Source organism: Notolabrus celidotus, chromosome 3 (genome assembly GCF_009762535.1).
Source record: "Notolabrus celidotus isolate fNotCel1 chromosome 3, fNotCel1.pri, whole genome shotgun sequence".
Lineage (NCBI taxonomy): Eukaryota > Metazoa > Chordata > Actinopteri > Labriformes > Labridae > Notolabrus > Notolabrus celidotus.
The window spans coordinates 34,668,972-34,688,056 of NC_048274.1; the positions used below are offsets into that span (position 1 = coordinate 34,668,972).

The 19,085-nt window shown below is 40.9% G+C and overlaps 1 long non-coding RNA gene across 1 annotated transcript; it reads right to left on the minus strand.

Moving 5' to 3' along the window:
* Positions 1-15,901: 15,901 nt before the first annotated feature.
* On the minus strand, positions 15,902-16,504 carry LOC117810413. The gene is made up of 2 exons (XR_004630772.1): positions 16,420-16,504; positions 15,902-16,081 (listed from the first exon to the last, which is right to left on the minus strand). It is a non-coding gene; the product is annotated as an uncharacterized LOC117810413 (long non-coding RNA).
* Between the last annotated feature and the right edge of the window lie 2,581 nt (positions 16,505-19,085).

The window sequence follows — 19,085 nt, forward strand, 5'->3', positions numbered from 1 at the left end:
AAAGGTAGAGGGCACGTTTTTAGAAAGGGACTGTTCAAAGAAGAGGAATTTCTTTTGCTTATTGAGGAAATAAATGTTTTAACTAATGTCTTAGCTGAACCTATAGTTATGATACATTTGTATATGTGCTTGTGTCCCAGATAAATGGTGGGGACATTTGTATTTACAGTTTTAAGACATGTATCTTTTGGATTTAAAAATGGCATTAGTTAACATGCTGATTTACATTAACTGTAGTTTTATTGTATAGTTTGTTTCTGTTTTCATCTTACTGACTTGAATTTAGCCATTGATGTGTGTGAGTGTAAGTTTTATCTTTTGTCTCAACTAAATAAACAGCAGCTAAACATGTGTCTGCCTCTTCTTTATAATTATAAGGTAGCCTTCTTGATCCAATCACAATTTTGGCAATTTTGAAGGTTTGACTCCAGTGTCAGATTAGATATCATGAAAGGAAGTCACTTTTATAGAATAAAAGTGAACTATTCTCTAATCTCAAAAAGCTACAGCTTTCTAAAACTACACGTCTTTGCCTGTTGGAATATGTCCTGATTGAATAGAAAATGTTGAACATGCAAATGTTAGTGTATTCATGCACAACACTATTTATGATCATGTAAACATGTCAAACGTAAACAGTTTTTACATATTGGGGGGAAATCTTTAACTGTGTACTGTTGAAGTAGTAAAATAGTACCACTGAGCTGTGTTTAGTGTGAGTGTTGATCTATTTTTAAACTGAATAAACTGCTAAAATGTTCATCTTGTGAAATGTCAAATTTTAGTATTAGTCTCATCATAAATATGACCAACTGAAGTATTTCCATTGATGATAATGTAAAACACTTCAGGCAAAAGGAATGCAGATTCATGGGTGGGAAAATGTTTTATTTGTGCAGTCATGGAAATTGTTTCATATTTTAAGCTGTGAATGAAAGCTAGTCATGATGGATGGTCAGAAGTAGTTCAGTCTGACGTGGATTGCAACAACAACAAAAAATATTATTATTATTCATATTATTATGCACTTGGTATTTTTTTTAAGACTTTCTAAAGCGATTGATACTATCATGATATTCTGTTGGCTAAATTAGAGTGTTAACTTTTTGTAGGTGACACACTGAAATGGTTAACTAGTTACGTGAGTGAAAGAAAACGGTAAGTAGTAATCAAGTGGTTGTGCTTCAAGGTGTACCAGAAGGATCTGTCTTAGGACCTTTATTATTTCTTATTAATATAAATGACTTTACATCAGAATGTACATTTTATTTCTCCATTTAGTGTGCTGATGACACCAACATGATTTGATCACACAGTGACTTATTCACTCTGAAAAATACTACACATTAATAATTTGTGAGAGTTACAAGATGATTCAAACTAAATAAGCTCTCGTTAAAAATTAAAAAATGTCATAGTATTTTCAGGTAGAGGCAGGAGGTATTGGAAGGACTGTGCTATAGTATCAATAGATGGAAATTAAATATCCCAAGTCTTCCATATTCAATTATTGGGCACATGAAAATGTAAACTGGAAAAAAATACATTTTATTCATAAATAAAATAATGCTGAAGGCATTATGGATCATTAGAAAACTTCAAAGTTTTATAAATGTGGCTTGTTTATGAACTATGTATTACTCTACGATGTAACTTATTTGATCGATGGTTCTATAATATTGACTTTGAAAATACTTACCCCTCCAACCGTCATAAACTTTGTTTGCTGCAGAAACATTCTGTGAGATTGACAATTTTCACAAACTCCAGAGAAGCTTCTTCCCCTTTAAGAAAACGGATCATTCTTTCAGTATACAACATGAATATTCATCAAATGTGTTTATATATACAAATATATATTTTTAACCTTTTTCACGGTCAAGTTGCTCCCTCTTGTTCAGCAGTGTGTGAATGAAATTAGCTAATAAAGTTTGCTGCATGTCCTGCCCACTCTACTCCCCACATTTCCCGTCTCTCTTTAGCTGTCCTATCAATAAAGGCAAAAAGTCCCCAAAATTTAACTTAAAAAATAAAGTTCTCTGCAATTGACCACCACTCCTCTATGGAAGGCACAGCCATGAACTCCTCCACAAGGTAGTCCTAGATTGCAATGACAACATCTGGGATGTTGTGCAGAAAGTGTAGACACCTAAGGGGAAGCTGATAGCGATGGCCCTGAACGTGTCAGCAGTGGCAAGTTATCTACAATATAATACAACCATCTCATTTAAAGGTGACATATCATGCAAAATGGACTTTTTAATGGTTCTCTACCTGAAATATGTTTCCCTGGCATGTCTACAAACCCCCCGAGAATGAAAAAAATCCATTCTGCCCCTGTTCTGATTTCTCCACCTTTCTGTAAATGTGTGTGAAACGAGCCGTTTCAGACTTCCGTGTTTTTGTTACGTAACAACAATATCCGGTCTGTAACGGAGTCAGAGCTCGGAGCTTGTTCAGCCCATAGACTGTATAAAATAATACTGAATCCCTCCTCCGTCTTTCATTCCCTGCACACATGTGTGCTAACAAGGAGCTTAGGAGGGAGGCATGCTAGTTGTAGGCTGTCTTAATAAACACAAAGGTCGGTTTTACTTCCCACGTCTGCAGATTTGAAGATCTACTGGATGATTTTTATTTGTCATGGAAAAGTGCTAGCGCTAGTTAGCATAGCTACATAGCTACATGTCGTAGCTTAAGCTGTAGCTGTGTACCAAGACACACGTCGACATACTGACAAATAAAACAACAAGAAACACTAAATCTGTGACAAATCGTTAAGAAAGGTCCTGCTGCCTTTCTGGCAGAGGTCGGTTTTACTCCCCACGTCTGCAGATTTGAAGATCTAGTGGATGATTTTTATTTTTCATGGATAATTGCTAGCGCTAGTTAGCATAGCCACATAGCTACATGTTTGTAGCTTTGTACCAAGACACACGTCGACATACTGATGAATAAAACAACAAGAAACACAAAATCTGTGACCAATCCTTCAGAAAGGTCCTGCTACAGGCGCCTCTCCGTCAGGATCAGATTCAGAGGGTTGAAGTAGCGTGGTCTGCTAGCAGCCGTGTATATTCAGCCAACATGTAAACATTAGATCAACATGCTGGAGAGCTGAGGCCACATCCACTTCCTGAGGGGGCGTGGTCAGAGAGAAAACAGAGTGTTCTGAGGACTGCTGAAGAAGAGGGCTTTTCAAGCATGCCAAAATCTGATTTCAAAGTATTTTTTTGAGCATAAACTTTAAAGACATGTTTTGGGGACCTCTTAGACCAATATATATTGATGAAAAAAGCGTGATATGTTACCTTTAACTATATTGTTGTGAAAATATTCAGAAAAAGCAATTCTAGGTGTTGAAATCTGAGCTGTATGCACCTCTGGAGGATCCAATGGAACTAGACATAGTGGCCCTGGATCTACAGGATACAGAGCAGCAACTCTCAATATGTAGTCAATGTCAAAGGAAGGAGGGAAATTCCTCCCCTCAGACAATAATGTGCGTCTTTAGGCACTCGCATACATACACTCACACAATTTGAGCAACTGCACAAAACATTCAGGGGTTCATATACATACAAATTAATCATTTTTTTATGTTTGGTTGGAAGTTGACATGAGACAAAAACTTCCATTATATAATTTACTATTAATGATCTACATTTTTATTTAATTTACAATTCATTGAATCAGATCCCTTCACCAGCTTTAGTCCTATCCATAAACACCAAATACTCCTTCATAATAAGTACCTTAACTCTTTAAGCCTGGTTTATACTTCTGCAGTGACTCAGCCATAAATACACAATAGTGTCTGACAGCGCCGTGAGCACTATACTCTTGTGTTGGAGTATTCATGTAGCTCTTCAACACTCCACCAAAATGCCAGTTAGTTTCTATACTAGTCATAAAGCCGCTTGCCGCTCCTGCAATTTTCTCTGCTTGTTTGGCAGCTCAGGGCATATGATCTGAGGTTGTTAAAGATAAAGATAAAATTATTTAAGGATAAATGTTGAGCAGCAGTTGCTCATACTGCAATCATTGCAAAGAAGAAAAGAGAGGAGACGTCAAAGGAGATTAATGTCGACCGAGATACAGTGATTCTGGAAATATGATGCTACTCTGTGGACCATTGACAGGGCTTGCGATCTATGCCGTTTCAACATGTACTTACATTTTTGAGGATGTAAATATCAAGCTGGGTAAGCTTCTGTGAAGGTACAGGGCCACACAGACCTTGGTAGAAAGGTTTGTTTTTAATGAACATTCGGGGACATGTTGGTAGTAATGAGCAAAATTAATCCAGATGCATATTTTGACAGTGTCTGTTTTTTTTAAAGTCACAGCTGTAACCCCAAAGGACAAAAGTCCACTTATAAATAAAGTACTGTATCAAGATTGAGGTGGTTCAGAAAATGGTGAAAAAAAGAAAGAAAGAAAAAGAAAACGGTGCCATCTAGTGGACAACAGTTGAAATTAAGAACAGCAGAATACTCAGATAGAAGAAGTACTTGTCTGACACTGCTCCAGTTTGAGACATGCTGTCTAAATCCTTTTGTACTGCACATAGCCTACATGACCAGGGAGGAGCACGGCCCACTTCTGGTCAGTGGACATGAGTTTGTTTTGACCTCTAGGTACTATGCACTTATTGTTGTTATTGGATTCACATTAAAGGGTAGATGACCATCATAATAAAGATGATAATCTCCAATGTTTAGCAGGTATAACATGTATTTAAAATTGTACACTATAGGTAATGTAGAGTTTTCAACTGTTATTCAAAGTATTAATATGTAGATCCAGAATAAAGATGAAACATTTAAACAATGTATTAAGATTGGGGGGGATGATGTGCCAATATGTGAAATGTGCTGTGCATGAATGACAAATTAGGAGTTTTTTTCTTTGCTAAAGTTTGAAAAATTATTAAAAGATGATTCATTTTCTCGGCTCAGGCTGTTGCATTGTTGTTTCTACTTTTCCTTGTGTGGTTGTTTCACCCTTCCTCTCTGCCCTTGCCCCCTCCTTCCTGTGTGTTGTGTGGGTGTGGCTCACTGCTGCTGCTGCATGGAGACTTACCTGTCAGCAATCTGCTTTTCAGTGCATGTACTTGGTTCTCCTACCACTTCAGTGCTGGACTATTCCTTCGCCCCCGATGACTATTACTAGTGCATGAATTGTTTTGCTTGAAGATTTTCTAAGTTAGATTTTCCAGTGTACCTGTCCTCCTGTGTGTTTTCTTTATGTGCAGCCATCTCATGCCTCAGCCTTCAGCAGTGAGCTCACCTCATTTTTCGTCAGGCTGGCCTTTCCAGTGTTTTGGATTTTCTTTTTAACTTCAGCAAGCTCATTTCTTGTTAATAAACAGACTGAACTTACCGTGTGTCTCTGTCTCAGCTCTGATTATGCCTTAAAACACACCTTGACAATTCATAGTGATAACACGAAAGGATTTAATGCAAGATTTAAAATAAATAATGACTAAACATTTACAGGTTAATGTATTACTTCTAACATGCACTGAGTTTATCTCATATTTGTGCATACATATTTAAGACAATGATTTTATAACTTCATTTTTGCTTAAACTTAAACTTAAAATGTAACAAATATATATTTCGAACAAACAAATTACATTTAGCACTATGTGTGTAATTAACATGTGTGAAATGTGCTTTGCAGATAAGTTTTAAAGAATCAGGTTTTTCTGCTCAGGTTTGTTTGAAAAGTCTTTGGTTGTGGAACTCTTGTATCTATCATGGTCTCTAAATGAATCACCTCAAACTTTGTTACTTTCTGACAATGCTTTCTAGGGGTGACCCCAAATAGTCGAATATTCGACGATTCGTTCTAACGAGCCTTCGTCGACTGCCAATCTCATAGTCGAATATTTGCATATGAAACGTGGATCATTCCATTCAAACCATGGGGGTGCTCAATGTCTAATTTTACATTATTTTCCTGTTTCCCGTAAAAATAGTGTCTCATATATCCTATTTTGATATAAATATAGACTTATTTAATGTAATTCTGAGAACAGCTCTTGAAGTGTTAAATCTCCTTAAAGTGGTAATTAAATCTCCCCTGGTAATTAAAGGTGGACTCTCCCATTTAGCGGGAGCTGTGGAGCAGACGTACCTCAGCTGGCCTTTAAATCTTTCTACGTTCATGGCAGCTCAAAATGTCAGGAAATAAAACTTCAGTTGATCCTAAAAAATAGTGATGAAGATGAGGAGCAGCTTCATGAAGAGGGCTGTGAGATCAAGGATTACCGGACCACACAAAAACTGTACGGGGCCAAAAGAACGAGGAGGGATACCCAAAGCTGTCCAAAGCCTCAAAAACAATCCACAGCATCCCATCCACCTCCACGCCATCAGAGAGGATATTCTCAAAGACAGGATTTACAGTCAACAAAGCAAGGAGCGCACTTCTGCCCGTACACACGATGGTTTTCCTCACGTACAGTTTGAAAAGACTCAAGTGGACAAAGACGCAATGAAAGACTGTTTTAAAAGGTTCTGTTAAGAGACTTAAAAACCCTTTAGCTGGTTCAGGTTTGATTTTGAACATTATACAAATGTTTAGCCTTAAGTTGGACAAACTACCCTCTGCAGCGCTAATCTCTGCTGTGTGAACACTGTTTAAATATCTCCTGATTCCTTATTCTATAGTGGAGCGTTGTTCCATGTTTAACGGATGGTGGCCTTATTTGAGTTTTCTCTCCTTCATCACCTCGTTGTTTTTGCAATATAGATTTAAAGAATCTAAGTTTTATACTTACAATATTCTGTTGTCCCTTTTACTTTAAGCTACGAGTCTCTTAATTGTAAATGGTTATGTGTAATATTGTCATGCGGTCACCATCATGCAGACTTTGGGTCAATAAGGAAAAACAACAAACATTCGACTATTCATCGACTATGGGCAAAATCTGAGGAATCAGATTCGACTAAGCAAATCCTTAGTCGGGCTCACCCCTAATGTTTTCTCTCCCATACATGACTTTCAAAAACTTCTTTTAATCAAATGTTTTATTTTATAAAAGTGACTTCCTTTCATGATATCTAATCTGACACTGGAGCCGAACCTTAAAATTGCCAAAATTGTGATTGGATCAAGAAGGCTACTTTATAATAATAAAGAAGAGGCAGACACATGTTTAGCTGCTGTTTATTTAGTTGAGACAAAAGATAAAACTTACACTCACACACATCAATGGCTAAATTCAAGTCAGTAAGATGAAAACAGAAACAAACTATACAATAAAACTACAGTTAATGTAAATCATCATGTTAACTAATGCCATTTTTAAATCCAAAAGATACATGTCTTGAAACTGTAAATAAAAATGTCCCCACCATTTATCTGGGACACAAGCACATATACAAATGTATCATAACTATAGGTTCAGCTCAGATACTGGTTAAAACATTTATTTCCTCAATAAGCAAAAGAAATTCCTCTTCTTTGAACAGTCCCTTTCTGAATACGTGTCTCCTGTCTCTGACATTGTCCCACAGTGCATCTTGGGAGCAGGGCAGACGGGCAGCTGTTTCTTCAGTTGTTCGTCCAGAGGGAAGCCGTTCACCCACAGCCAGTGTCCTGCCAGGAAACGAAGGCCTATCCACACCTCCTTGGTCTGGGCTTTTTGGATCAAGGTTTTGGCAAACCAGTTGTCTTTTTCAGCGTGCATGTGTGGAAGGTCAAAGAAATGGTTGTTGCTTGAGGTGGGGTCAGTCTGAAGAGTCCTGCAGTGTTCCAGAGCCTCCTCCCATGTCTTCTCCTCCTTAACCAAGATCAGATTGTCATCATAGCACACACTTTCAGATTTATTAGAACAGGGAAAATCGTACCAAAAGTTTTTCTTTATTAAGACACAGTCTTCGTTTACTCCATTAGGTTGCGTCTGGTCCCAGCTTTTAAAGCCGACTTCTTTTCCATTAGTCCATTTCCAGATGTCGGGATTTCCACTGTCTCTGCGAAGACCAATCCAGCAGTAGTTATCTGAGGCACATAGATTCTGCAGTGCGGCATATTCAGCCTGATCTTCAAAAATGGCGAGGTCAGTGTGATGCTGTCTGCAGTAGCTTTGGGCTTCATCCCAGGTCATTGGAGTTGACACATGAACATAGCTTCTGTGTTTCTCAAAACCCTGGATGAAGAGGGGGAGGCTGAAGATGATGATGAGGATGGAGAGACTATTCATCAACATGATTCCACAGCTGTGACTTTAACTGACTGGTGTACACTCAGAAACAAGATCCCCTCACTGTATTCTCCGTTTAACATCTCAGGGTTAAATACCCCCCAAAAAATATCTATGTGGGTTGTGCCATTTCACTATTTGCTCACAGCATCATCAAATAACCAATGAAAGCAGTCTGATTTACTTTGGGACAGTCCTACCATCTCTCTCCCAGTTCACTGTAACATCAAACTGACCAATCACATCACCCACATTAACATGAGACCTATCAGTACACACACACACACACACACACACACACACACACACACACACACACACACACACACACACACACACACACACACACACACACACACATTAGATAATTGAATCATACTGAGGCTTAGTGCTTTTTTTCTCCTGTCTTATTGATTCTTGATAAATAAAATAAAAAGCAGCATGGTCAGGTTAGTTTTGTAAAACTCAGTGAAAATGAAGCCCAAACTCAACAAATGTATGTCTGATTTACAGCACGATGTGAAAAAAAGCATTACTGTGTTTAAAATAGGGTTTGCAATGTAACGTAGTTGGTCTGTTTTGAAGGATGTTCCTGCTAGAACAGGTCTAAGTCTGTGTAAGTATGAGAGAGGCTAAATGTTCTTTGCTTTGTTGTTCAATACATGTCCTTACGCATCGTTGCCTTTATTTGTTTAAGTAAATCCTTAAAGCAGGTGGTTACTCTCCTCGACAAATATAAATTTGCTTTGTAAATAGTCACCCTTATCATACATCAGTGGGTCCAGACCTTAAAAAAACGTTCCATGTACTTTTCCACAGGTTTTCTAATGTCTCTGTCCTTTCTTTGATCTCAACCTAACTCAACTCAACTTTAATTACATAGCACCTTTCATTAATATAACCTTGCAGCCCAAAGTGCTTCACAAAATAACAGAGAGACAGAAAACAACAGCAATGCTAAAATTATAAAAGGCATGATTATAAATAAAATACTTAAATTTCGTATCCACCTCCTCCCCGGCATCCACCTGCAGGCTCCGGGGGGGGGTTAGTCCTATCTCATTACTCCTAAATGTCTGCATTTAAATAATCTACGAGGATTAATGAGGTTCGGAGCCCATACGCCAAACACAATACTATATGCTGCAATAAACTTTATCTTAAGTAAACGTGAGTTGCCTGACTGAAATAAAAAAAAAGAGTGGAAAGAATAGTTAAAAATAAGGTAGCGTTGACAAGATCAGATGAATACAGGAAATAAATGAATAACTTAATAAGATAAATGAATGTTAAAGCAATGATTATAATACTGCAGTCCAGGTCTAAAAATAAATTACTCCAAATTAAAAGCTAGATTAAAAAGGTATGTCTTGGGGCATTGGTGGCCTAGTGGTCTAAGCGCCCCACACACAGAGGCTACAGTCCTCGTCGCAGGGGTCGCCGGTTCGATTCCCGGCTGGTTGACCATTTCCTGCATGTCTTCCCCCACTCTCTATTCCCCACATTTCCTGTCTCTCTTCAGCTGTACTATCTAATAAAGGCAAAAAGGCCAAAAACATAACTTTAAAAAAAAAAGAAAAGGTATGTCTTAAAGGTGACAGATCATGCAAAATGGACTTTTTAATGGTTCTCTACCTGAAATATGTTTCCCTGGCATGTCTACAAACCCCCCGAGAATGAAAAAAATCCATTCTGCCCCCGTTCTGATTTCTCCACCTTTCTGTAAATGTGTCTAAAACGAGCCGTTTCAGACTTCCGTGTTTTTGTTACGTAACAACAATATCCGGTCTGTCACGGAGTCAGAGCTCAGAGCTTGTTCAGCCCATAGACTGTATAAAATAATACTGAATCCCCCCTCCGTTTTTCATTACCTGCACAAATGTGTGCTAACAAGGAGCTTAGGAGGGAGGCATGCTAGTTGTAGGCTGTCTTAATAAACACAAAGGTCAGTTTTACTCCCCACGTCTGCAGATTTGAAGATCTAGTGGATGATTTTTATTTATCATGGATAAGTGCTAGCGCTAGTTAGCATAGCCACATAGCTACATGTTCGTAGCTGTGTACCAAGACACACGTCTACATACTGATAAATAAAACAACAAGAAACACTAAATCTGTGACCAATCCTTCAGAAAGGTCCTGCTGCAGGCGCCTCTCCGTCAGGATCAGATTCTGGATCAGATTCAGAGGGCTGAAGTAACGTGATCTCTGAGCAGCCATGTATATTCAGCCAACATGTAAACATTAGATCAACGTGCTGGAGAGCTGAGGCACATCCACTTCCTGAGGGGGCGTGGTCAGAGAGAAAACAGAGTGTTCTGAGGAGGACTGAAGAAGAGGGGTTTTCAGGCATGCCAAAATCTGATTTCAAAGTGTTTTTTTGAGCATAAACTTTATAGACATGTTTTGGGGACCTCTTAGACCAATATATATTGATGAAAAAAGTGTGATATGTCACCTTTAAGTTTACTTTTGAAAACACCCAGAGTGCTTGCCATTTTAATGTCCAGAGGCAGAGAGTTCCATAGCTTAAGGGGAAAACAGAAAGCTCTCTGGCCTGTGCTTGTGATAGACACACAAGGAACATTTAAAAGGGTAGCATTCAAGGACCTCAGTGATTGGGCTGGAACATAAAATGACAGGAGATCAGTGATGTATGGACTGGAGGAGCAAGGCTGTTAAGAGATTTAAAAACAAGTAAAATTACTTAAAAATCTATTCTAAAAGAAACAGGCAGCCAGTGCAGAGTTTTTAAAAGAGGAGTTATGTGATCAGTATTCTTTTTCCTTGTTACGATTCTGGCAGCAGCGTTCTGAACAAGTTCTCAACTGATTTCGGCATCATTCTGCAATACAAAAGGTCTGACTTTTGCCATGCCAATGAAGTACTTACGACCTTGTTAAAATGAGCATTCAAATTAAAATCTGAATCTAAAACCACTCCCAGGTTTGTGGCCTTTGATTTAATTTACCTGTTAAAGTCTCTCAGAGTAGTTTGGAGTTGTTCTCTGGCTGCTTTGGGTCCTACTAAAAGAATTTCAGTTTTATCTTTGTTCAGTTTTAAAAAGTTCTTGCTCATCCATACATTGATGTAAGAAAGGCAGGCAGTGAGGGAGTGAAGAGTGTTTGGGTCATGTGGTGAGACCAAGCGGCAACCTCCGGTCTGAAAATATGAGTCCAATGCGGAAGTGCTAAAAACTGCAGTTCATCGAGGATCCACTTGGCTCCAGAAATATCAGAATCCACATACACACCAATTCAAAAAAGATGATCTTTACAGCAGAAATAAACATGTTTACAGCCTGGTTCAAAAGACGAGTGTAGTCTGGATAGCTCATTTCTCGCTCGGCACACACTGTACGGGGGGTGAATTTTTTTCTAACCCGTCAATTTCAAAGATATTTAGATTACAAATCTTCCAATAAGAGGCACGGCTGACTTGACTGACAGGCGGGAACACACTAGGCTGGGAGGCTCAAAGCCCGCCTCTTTACGTCACAATCGCTCGACAGCAGCAATATGGCTGCCGCCGCCGATTGGACTCAAAGTTGGGTATATAGTTGGGTCTTGTCTGCATAGAAGTGGTAATTGATATGATGGCTGGAGATAATGTGTGCGAGTGGTAAAAAGTATAAGGAGAATAAAATCGCATATTGTCATATTTTGACAGTGTCTGTTTTTGTTAAAGTCACAGTTGTTACACCAAAGGACAAAAGTCCACTTTTCACTCATAATGGGTAATGGTTGCAAATAACCTCTGTTTGACTTTAGGGTTGGAGCAACAAGTTGGCAAGCATGACATGTTCTACAGTATTCTTGCACATCCTTATACAGTCCTGGCCAATAGAATCGCTGACTGACTGTCGTATGTCTTTGCCTGTCCTAGATGCCCTGCCCATGGTACAGTGTGTCCTAAATGAAGGATCAGCTGTCGGTACACTGTAGGAATAACTAACCTAGGTGGTACAGTGTCAGAGATATATAACAAATCCTCCTGTAGTATCATTGGATCCCCAGTGACCCCTGGCAAAAGTAATTTACCTTCCACTGGCACTCCATCAACCTCATGCTTTATCAAACAGTGACTTCAATGTTGGATCATGTCTTTGATGCTCTCTGAAATTGTCAGGAATCTGCCACTCAACTCAGGGTTAATAACTGGGCCCTCAAAATCAAACTGAATTGGAACTTCAACACTGATGGACCCCTTTTTCTTTCCCTGTCTACGTTGGTGTCGACTTTTCTTGGCCTTGCCTTCTCCTTGGATTAACTCATCATCAAGATCTGGTAAAGGCTCCAGACCTTAGGTCTTGGACATGGTGACTACCATACATGTACAGGTCTTTGATGTTTGTTGAACAACATGATCGAGAATCAGCAAATCCTCTCCCAGAATAACATCATAAGCTAGATTCTCCAGTACCCCAACAATTAGCATGAAGACTTGGCCCTCAACCTCAAGAGTCACATTAGCAGTAGGGTAATCCTGACTGACACCATGGACACAAGTGATATTCACAACTTTCTCATAACTGGGCAAAGTGTTACTCACCAATGACTAACTAGCGTTTCATTGCTGCCTGTGTCGGCCAAGGCTTTTACCACTTTACCATTAACAATTACATTGGTTGTATGTCTGTGTCTACATAGTAGCTCATCAGGAACGGTTTCCTGCTCTGGTCTTGGTACTGAACACATTTCCACAACTTTGGGTTTGCGTAATGGACACATAGAAGCCTTATGACCAGGTTGTTGACAATAGAAACAGATAAATTCACCTTTTGGTTGAAACATGGCAGACTTTCTCCCAGCCCCACTGTCAGTATTACCCAAGTCTGTTGGATTAGATGGCCTGTGTCCCTCATACCTGGGCTTGATAGTAGATACCCTTTTCCTGAAAGGGTCCCGATGTGCTGCCATGTATCGTTCAGCCAACTCTGCTGCTTCCTCTCCAGTTGTAGGATTGTGCTCCTTTACCCAGGTACAGACCTCAGGCTGAAGAAGATGCAAATATTGTTCCAAAATGATGACCTCCCCGACCTGGTCCTTGCTGCGGGTGTCTGGACGCATCCACCTCCTATACAGCCCCTTCAGTCGGTTGTAACTCTCTCGGACAGTCTCCCCTGATGGCAAAATGGTGCTGCGAAACCTCTGCCGATAGGTTTCTTCTGTAACATTGTATTTGGTTAGCACAGCTGCTTTAATAGCTTCATAGGACTCTGCCTGCTCTTCACCCATGCCAGCATATGCATCTAGGGCCCTTCCAGTTAACAAAGTCACTACCCGGGCAGCCCACTCTTCTCGTCTCCATCCCCAGGTTTTAGCTATCCTCTCAAACCTTACAAAGAAACTCTCTGCATCCTCACCCTCTCTGAAAGCAGGGATTCTGGGTTCTGATACTCTGGATGTTGAAGCTTGATTAGTTGGAAGCTGTAGTGGTTGAGCGCGAGGCTGATAAAGCTGACTCTGAGTCTTTGGCCTCAGTGAAATGTCTGCAGGCATGAATGTTGGAATGTCAGTTGTTTGGACTTGGGAACGAACAGGTTTTGGAAAAGGATAATGCTGGCTTAATTGTCCTTCTGACATCCACTCTGGTTCAGGTTTTGAGTGCACCTGATCTCTCAACTGTTTTATTTGTTCAAACAAAATTTCTTCTGTGTGCTTCAAATGTTGAATAAAGTCTCTCATTTCTCTAACAAAGCTATCATCAGAAAATGTAGCTCTTGGAGTACTCACAGTCACTTGTCAACTGATTCTCCTACCACTTCAGTGCTGGACTATTCCTTCGCCCCTGATGACTATAACTAGTACATGAAGTTAGATTTTCCCGTGTACCTGTCCTCCTATGGGGTTTCACACACACACACACACACACACACACACACACACACACACACGAATAATTGAATCATACTGAGGCTTAGTGCTTCTTTTTCCTGTCTTAATAATTCTTGATAAATAAAATAAAAAGCAGCACGTAGTCAGTTTAGTTTTGTAAAACTCAGTGAAAATGAAGCCCAAACTGTTTTACAGCACAATGTGAAATAAAGAGCATAACTGTCTTTAAAATAGGGTTTGCAATGTATCGTAGTTGGCCTGTTTTTGACCACTGAAGGATGTTCCTGCGAGAATTGGATGTGTTTTGTATGAGAAGTCTGTGTAAGTATGAGAGAGGCTAAATGTTCTTTGCTTTGTTGTTCAATACATGTCCTTACGCATCGTTGCCTTTATTTGTTTAAGTAAATCCTTAAAGCAGGTGGTTACTCTCCTCGACAAATATAAATTTGCTTTGTAAATAGAGTCACCCTTATCATACATCAGTGGGTCAAGACCTTAAAAAAACGTTCCATGAACGTTTCCACAGGTTTTCTAATGTCTCTGTCCTTTCTTTGATCTCAACCTAACTCAACTCAACTTTATTTATATAGCACCTTTCATACATATAAACATGCAGCCCAAAGTGCTTCACAAAATAACAGAGAGACAGAAAACAACAGCAATGGTAAAATTATAAAAGGCATGATTATTAATAACATATTGAAAAATAAAATAAAATCAATACAGTAAAATTAATAGATAAGTAAGAGTGAAAATGAAAGGTAAAAATAAGGTAGCGCTGAATAGGTTAAATGAATGTTAAAGCTGGAGTAGGAGATCCTGAGAAAGCCGCAGCAGTTAGCTTGATTTTGAAAGCACACAGCCGAACAGAGCCCTCCCCCTCCTTCAGGGCAGCCTGTAGGGAGAGGGGAGGGACACGCCTCCAAACACATGAACGCGCTGTGGCAGACTCCAGCTGGAGGATGACGTCACGATAGCTAGCTGTGGAGCGGCGAGTGATTGACTTTATTTTCATGGAAGGAAAACATGTCTGACTCCCATGTAAGTAAACCGCTTATATTACCACATTAAAAAATAATGTAATTAGTTAGAATGCACAGCATAGCCTGCATGTTAGCTTTACTTGCGTGTTTTTATCATCTGAATACAGCTAGAGTAAGGTGTTGCTGCCGGGCGAATAACTCCTGGCTAGACATGTTTATTTTGATTCAGCATCGCATGTCATGATGTTTAGTTATTAGACGGCTACAGTGCCTATATATTTATTAGCGTTCACCATTGTTGACAGTCTTCATTTTCGTGTTGGAGCTACATCATATTGACTGTTTGTTGTGCTTGTTAGAGCTCTCATGATGACTGCTGATTACGATCCTGAGCCAAGCACCTCAGGTCGGAGAGGACGAGGCCGGGGTCGAGTGCAAGGCAGAGCCAGACGAGCGAGAGGGAGAGCAACGACCGGGGAAGAGCTCCAGATCCTGGGGACAGCAACAGAAAGTTCCACCATGCTGCACAGACAGGTTGTTGTCTGGCAACATGGAGCACTTGGTGCAGGCCATAGAGTAGTAATACCTTGTTGCTGTAACTGGAAAATCCGTGACCCTTACCCAGATCCACATGGACAGTATAAAGGTTTCAGTGGGGAGTGATGAAACTATTACATGATTACATACAATACTTATATGGTGACCCTTTAGCTCCTTTGTATATATTTTACATTTATCTTCATGTAAAGAAATACTTGTGTGCTGTGTATACATTTGTTAAATAAATCTTTAAATGTACACTGGCCTTCTCTCTTCAAATTGCAAAATAATTAAATCCATATCAAGTAACATACATTATAAACAAATACATTTACTTTTATTAGAAAATGTATTTATTACAGAAATAAAAATAATGGCTGTTGAAGGTAAACATGTTGGCGTGGATCATCCGGCCTCCTGGTTCTCTTCTTGGGCATCCCCCAGCTCACGCGAGCCTCTGCGTCCCGTGTTTTAACGGTGTGGACGTCGATGTTTCCTTCTCGTTGCTATGAAAACACAGACACAGACAGCATGTAGACTTTATACAACATCCCATTCATGCTGATACAGAGCAACAGAAGAGCTAGCAGCTAACAGACTGTATACAGGTCTCTATAAAGAGCTACCAGCTAACAGACTGTACACAAATCTGATTAAGAGCTAGCAGCTAAAAGACTGTTTACAGGTCTCTATAAAGAGCCAGCAGCTAACAGACTGTATACAGGTCTCTATAAACATAGCTACAAGCCGTTAGCCGGCCGCTAGCATTAGCCGAAGTTATCGCTAGCTGTCTCATAGATGAACAAAACCATGAACACAAAGACAAAAGAAATTACATGATTACCTGTCCAGTAGAAAATCAGCAACCATGGCGTCGCTTTAGAGACCCTTCTAATCCTTCAGCTGTCTCAGAAATGCATCCCGAATATTCTCGTGTTTGTATCTTCATTTAGCGTTTTTTAGTCGTCTCCTTTTCCATCACAGTCTTCCTCTTCTTGCTCTGCGTAGCGGCAGAACTTGAGGGCAGAAGTTGGTTTAAAATCGCCTGTTTCTCTCTCTCTGACATGTTTATCAGATGTTCTGTGTTAGTGAACAGCCTGTTGATGACAATCTCAGTCAGGTCATGTGCACTCCTGTAAACAGGAGGTGTGTCTTTCGGCAGGTCACAGGTCATCCGGCCGGTCAGCCAATCATTGCGCTCGGTGGCGAATGAATGATTGGACGAACTTATTGCAGTCTAGCTGCTGACACAGACAACTGAGATTTCTTGCCACCGTGCTGTGTTCTATTTGTGTTAAAAGACCACCACTGGTGCAGATGAGACCCCTTGGGTCAGATCAGCCGAGCGGTCCACCCCGGCATCCGGGCCGCGAGAGCAGTCAGGCCGAAGGACCCAATGCGCTGCGGGAGACTCAGGCCAGGGGACAAGCCAAGGACCCAGACCGGAAGCAAACAGGTACCGCCGGGGGACCCAGGGCGACCCCCAGGTCACCCAGCAGGAGGAGAGGGGGGAGAGGCCCCGCATCCCCCCCAAGGAACACCTCCACAACACCGCCCCCACAGCCCCCCAAGACAGAGCCAAAGGAGCCACCAGGGCCGAGTGGGCCCAGCACCAGGGGCAGACAGCCGGGCAGGACCCGGACCACAGCCAGCCAACCAGTACGCCGGAGCGGGGGGAGGGCGGAGGGGATAGGGCCAATCCCCCCCACCCCCCCCCAGCCGGTCCGACCACTCCCCCAGCCACGCCCCCCACCCGCGCCCCGCGACTGATGGACCAGGCCGCGGGGGTATGGAGGGACACCCCAATTGCTGCCGTAGTAACACCCCTCCAGCTGCGTGCCACCCCACCCCCACAAGAGGACCGTGAGGGAACCATCGGGAAACCCGGCCCCAAGGGCGATCGCGGACCAGGTCCCCGCAGCGGAGGGGACAGCAGAGGGACGGAGGGTGACGGGGACACCAGCAACCCACCCAGCTCCGATGGGCCCCCAATGAGTAGGAACGAACCATACACTGAGGCCCCGCCACACCTAATCTGTGTTTGAGTCATATAATTTGTATTTTAATTTTTATTTATTTATTTATTTATTCGTACAACACCCGCCCACCCAACCCGCACCCCCAACCCTATGTCTTTACCTATATCAGTATCTAGTGAGGTGCATTAAAATAGGGGGGGTGGTGTATTATTCATTACTATGACTCCTATGGTTAGTTGAGTTGAGACTGGACAATTTGGCTCAGAGTAGTAATTGGAAGGTGGAAGTGTCTGTTATTTTACCTTCCCTAAGGGACTGGGGAAGAGGACGACAACCAGCAACAAGAGGACCGCTAAAGAGCAAGACCATCATAAAGACTTGGGGTTGAGGGGTTTTACTTTTATCTTTTTAATAAACTTTTACTGTGAACTTTTAAGAGACTGACTGTTTTGTAACTCTGCTCAAACCTGATTTTAAAAGAACCTGTATACAAATTTTAGGGAGTCCTAGGCTCCTTTTTAACCTAGGTGGTGTTTCAATAGTATTTATAGTTTTAACCTTGCCACAGACAAATTCTGGGGTTTTCCAGCAGGATCAGGTACCTGAGCAGAGTTACAAAAGTTTTAGTTGTATACTGTCAACAGAACTGCAAGTATGATGATGATGCCTGGAGCACTATGGGTTCCAAAGTTTAGGAGCCCAGAGTCTGAACTCAAATATGGAGATTGGAAAGAACAATTACAAGGGTTGGTACAATATGCTGAACAAACAGAACAACAGAAATGTTTTAATGTGTTTTAATGGGGGCATTGACAGGGGAAGCTAATGGTTTGTTCACACCAAACGCGCATAGAATCATTCTTGCGAATGAATGACATGTGAAGTCAATGCAGAGGCGTGAGTAGATGCGAGTAGAGGTCTGGCGGCACGTATCGCCAAATTAGGCGACGCGAATGGCGAAATTCGCATGAACGAAACGATGAGCGAATTCAGGAAGGATGCTGACCACAGGACAGATACAGCACCCACAAATTTACCTGGACAACAGGTTTGGCTATCTATTTGTTACTAGCCACTTCATGTGGAGTCCCGGAAGTTGGTCCATTGCTTCATTGGCCCATTCCCAGTCTCCAATGTAATCAATCAAGAGGCATTTTATGCCCAAGCTCCCTCAGGCCACGTGGATCCATCCATTTAAAGTATTTAAGCATTTCAAGTGTTCAAGGTTCAAGTATTTTACACAGCTGGGTATTAATAAAATACTTATCTGATGAGGATATTGAATCTTACAACTCCCCCTGTCTTTCAACAGCTGTGTAAACTCCACAAACACTGTTACATTCAGCTGAAGGTCTCCAGTTTACAGGGTCACTTTTAAAACCGCTGCACCGGGAGAAATGCATTCGCAGTGGGCTCAGAGAAGACTACTGTTATAAGCTGCTAAATCAAGAGAATCACAGCTTCTTCTTTTGAAAAGTACACACACATACAAAAATATAGAACAAATGAAAGAAAGAGAAATAAAGGGAAT